The following is a 5056-nucleotide window of genomic DNA, read 5'->3' on the forward strand; positions in this document are numbered from 1 at the left end:
GGCTAACAGCGTGTACTGTCGTCTGTAGCAGATCCCAGCTGAATCCATGCTTGACAGAGAAAACCTTGTTTGATACAAATTGTATCATTAACTAAGTCGCTGATGTTATATACAGTACATGGACTCGATGATCCGTATCTATCAAACACTCTTGATGTATTGCTGTATGATGAAAGTGCAGTGACAAAACTTTTGTTCCAATCAAAATGTTCCAACTTTTAATCTTGTGGAAATAGCTTTGAGACAATTATTTCAAATATATTTTAATCAAAAGGAGTTGGGTGCCTACTATGTTTAGGCGTCGCAGTTTCGTTACCTTTTGGGTTTAAAGCTGGCTTATTGTTTTGTTTTGTTTTTTTATAAAGGAGCTCTGGGTACTGCTGGGTACTCATCGGAAAATAAGAAAAGGTTTAGGTTTCAGCGTGAGGTTTGGGCCAGTTCATGTTAGGATTTTTTAGCCTCTTCTTTAAGTCAGGATATAATGTTAAATTATGCTTTAAATAACATAAAATTGGGGCAAGGACAATTTATTGTCTCTATTAAAAGGGACCTTTTATGCGAATTTCCAGTAATGTATTTTTATTCTGAGAGTCTACTAGAGTAGCTTTGCATGATTTGTAGTTCTTAAAAAACAACAACAATAAAATAAAAAACTATCCATACAGTTCATTCTGGATCTTAGACATTTTTGCTCCCAGCTCTTTGAGGCTCCTCCTCCCTAAAAGGCTACTTTGTTCTGATTGGCTAGCTCTCATCAGACTTTGGGAAACAGAACCCAGTGCTTGACCATATTAGGACATCTTCCAGAGTTGATGTCAGCTCAGCAGAAAAGTAAAAAAAATTATTATTTTTTTTTTTTTAAAAATCAATCATCGGGAGCAGCCTGAGGCCTGGAGTTTATGCTAGCAGACAAGTGTATACAGTGACCTCAGTAAAAACTTTGATCATGTTTAATTGCAGTCAACATTGTAGCAGTGTTTATGTATGGCAGAATATAAGGAAAAGCATAAAAAGGTCGCCTTTTTTCCCCTGAGTTGAGTGCACAGACCCCAGCCTTGTTTTAAAGGGGACTTTTATATTTAGGTCTATATGAAATCCTATGGCGGCCATTTTGAATGTATCCAAAGTTCTACTCAGTGTCTGCCATAGCAAACAGGTGTGGTCTTCATGTAACAATAATTCATCACCTCACTAGTGAATTATTTGAAATAACGACAATATAAAACAAATTTAGCAAAGGTTAGCGAGCTAAGCTGCTAGCTGCTTTCTAGTAGTCAAATGTTGAAAACTTCTGTCTGATATTTTAATACAAAATATTAAAACTCCTTTAGCCTCAGTGCATTACTGCCTGGTAGCTCAACAAATGAAGACAATATTTCAATTTCAGCATTTGGAGGTTAAATTACACCTGCCTTGGCAACCCGAGCACTTCCTTAGCTAATGGTAACACTTTTTTCTATGCGTTCAAGATGCTACCTGCCTGTGGGACTATTGAGGAAGACATACTTCTAATAGTAGGATGCAGCATTAAGTAAAATGTTCACCGACTTTATATTTTTTATTTTCCTTTCAATGTTAATGTTGCTGGAGTTCTTCAGAACACAAGTTTGGTTGTTTTCTGTCGACTGGAGGCCCTAAACTGTAAAGTTCAAAATGGCCACCGAGGAAATAAAAGTTTAGCACTTGAGCTCATCGTACCATTAATCACAAGCCAGCTACATATAGCCCACTGGTTTCTTTCCTGTCCAACACATGCTGTTGATGAGAGAGAACCTCTGTGTGTATTGAAGAAGCGCCTTCTCTCTGGCCTCCTGGCACTGTGTGTCAGCGTGGCACCTGAGGGTGGGCCCAAAGTAATGCCTCTTCGTGGCATTGTGCTTATGACACATCCAATAATCTGAACTATGTTCAGCAAACTTTTATGCATGTTTTTAGTTCCTGCATGTGTTCTTGTTTAATTTATGTACATATCTGTTTTCCTGAGAGGCGTGTCTTGCCGTTGTTGTGATGTAATGCTAGTTGTTGTTTAAGTGTTGTTTTTAGGTTTAACTGTACACATAACAAGCTTTTTTTCTTTTTGGTGTGTGAATTTTTCACTTATTGTCCGGTCTTGGCTGCTACAACACTGGATATTTACTTGTTGGGATGAAGAAGCCTGTGATGGATGACGTCCCATTTTTCTCCAACTGTTGTTTCCTTTGGAAGTGCACTCAGCCATATATAGCAATATGCTGACTTGCGGATATCATAACTCTTACTGGATAAAAACCTATTTCACATAGTATTCTACTGGCACAATGTAAATACTAAGTACTTCAATATTATAACACTTTCTGCTGTAACTGTGATTATTCATTAAAGAGTACTGCTATAAAAGATGGTGAGTCACAGAGGGTCGTTTTAAGTGTTTTATAGCACCACTGTTGGGTCGTTACTCAGAAAAAGTTGTATTACACAGTAGTCTGAACTTTTTCTTTTTTTTTTTTTTAAAGTAACGAGTACATTACTTAATTACTCCCTAGAGAAAGTAATTATAGTACTTTGTATTTCAAATCATGTTAATGAATGTCACATAATTACCATTGCAACTAAAAATAATTGATCTGATCCAAGTGTGCCACTGTATATAATCACAAGTATGCAAAGTGACCAAAACACATGCTGAAAATTTAAAACTTTTATTTGTGAACCAATGAAATAGACCAAAATCCACTTGTGCCTTCTATCTTACGGAGTACTAACATGAACATAAGGATGAGGAGGAGGGGGGACTCCAAAACAAAAGCAAAGCAAAACATGACAGCTGGTGCCAGAGCAGGCGTCATCACAGACACCGGCTTCATTGGAGGGGACAGATGCGCCAATAACTGCTGCTGTGAAGAAAAACAGTCAAACTGAAGCCTTGTAGCATCGATGTGGAGGGGGGGGGGGGGGGAGAGATGTCAGCAAGAGTTTTCCCCTCCAGTGAAGCTGGCCAATACACGATGCGTGCTGCTGCTTTACGGTCTTTGAACACATTACCAAAAAAAAAAAAAAAAATATGGGCTGGAAGCGCAGGATCATTTCTTTCACCTGCTATGGCAAACACAATAGTAACAATGGACACTGAAGTTAAACACAAAAGACAGGCTTATGTCATACAAATGCGTTACCGTCAAAACTCCAGGGCATTAAAAACAAAACAAAACAAACCCCCCCCTCCTGAAAAACTACCTACACCAGCTGTCAAGTATAGCAATAACATACTATAAACATATTCATCATATTGTTAATAAAAAAACAAAACAAAAACAAAATAAAATTAATGTTTACTCATTTCAAAAATGCACCCTGGAACATGTTTCCCACACCACAAAAGCTGGACTCCATTTGTTGTCTTATGTTGGATATGAATTGAAAGAGTTCAGGGAATTTTTGACCTACCCTCTACTTGATTTCCATGAGTCATGATAGCGAGGTCTGTTTGCACTAAGAGCTTCCAGTAAATCATCTCAGTCCCATTATTCTGCTGCACATCCTGAAACTGTCTCCTTGAAGTCAACATTTTGGGCTTCTTTAACTCACGAGAGCCTTTTAAAACCTCTGGAGTTCAGAGTGGTTCTGTGGACCGAGCCCACCATCGCTCGCCGCTTCTAAGAAGACCCTGAATGCTTCAATGGACCCTGGCAGACTGACCTACGCTCTGCACAGAGCACACCTTTATCAGCAGCATTTGTTCACTCATCTTCCTCATTTTTTGGGAGTTTTTTTTTGGGGGGGGAAACAAAAAGCAATAAACAAAAACCAAACAAACATCTGAGCAAGGCCAGGAGAAACTGCTGTGTAAAACTAGCTTGATATGTAAAAAATAACACTTTTCTAACCAGATTTCACAGGAATCCTCAATATTTTCAAGCAATCGTAACCAAAATACAGCCAGAAAGTAACTGACAACACGTAGCCTGCCCGGGAGCAATGCCGCAAAATGTAACAGTAACCAAGTAAAATTATTTTTGTTCATTTTTTTCTAATTTTATTTTGGGAGGGAGGGAGCATCCTAAGTGTTTGACTGTCAGTCACCAATGTTATTATTACTGAGGTAGAGATTTGTCCCGAACTGAGACAGATGTTTTCATAAGCTCCCCAGCCAGAGAGGTGCCAGGCCTCAGCTTCCATAGCCACCCACACACACACACACACACACACACACACACACACACCCCATTGGACAGACGGAGAAAAGGCTCGGCTGCAGTGCAGTTCCTCTGCCCGTCCTTATTTTCGGTCCCTGGGATCCTCTGTGAGCTGGCAGGCAGAGAAAACCATCTATGGTGACTGGGAATTAAACACTGGGACGCAACGCCTACACTACCAATTAGCTTATATTCACAATACTTTTAAGCTTGAGGGCGAGAGCTCAAAGTGGCACAAGTTGATATCCTATGACTTCTGTAAATTTAAAGAAAAACATTTTGTTTTTCCCTTTGTTACCTTTGCTACATTCGTTCGTCAAAACCTGCCATGTGACAAGTTGGGTGGCTCTTTGCCCTACGAGGGTCAGTTCAATTTTATTCACAGAAATATCTTATATCAAAAATTGCAATTATTGATTTTAGCCTGTAATGACACTATTAAAATACTGCAGTGTTATCTTTTTTTGTATAAATCTATAAATGTCATGTTTAAACTATAGTTTGACTTTAGTAAGTAGAGTTAAATTCTCTCTAACGACTTAGAGATGGTGAGAGTGTTAGAACATCTACCAGGTGATATGCTTTGACATGCTAATATAGAAGTGCTTTGACACTGAATGAAAACAATAACCTAATTTGTCCCTAAACTCCAGTCCTTATTTGGAAACCTGGGGTTAAACCCGGCCTCAACAGACAACTAAAAAGGATGGGCATCATCAATAAAACGAGTCAAACAAAAGCAGAAGGAAGAAACGTAAAAACAAGAAGAGGACAGAAGATCTTTTAACTGGAAACATAGAATCATACTAAAGCTTTGCATACAAAGTTTTCAAGCGAAAGAAGAAAAAAAAACAACAACAAAATCGCTCTATGGCCATGTTTAC

This window comes from Astatotilapia calliptera, chromosome 23 (genome assembly GCF_900246225.1).
Source record: "Astatotilapia calliptera chromosome 23, fAstCal1.2, whole genome shotgun sequence".
NCBI lineage: Eukaryota > Metazoa > Chordata > Actinopteri > Cichliformes > Cichlidae > Astatotilapia > Astatotilapia calliptera.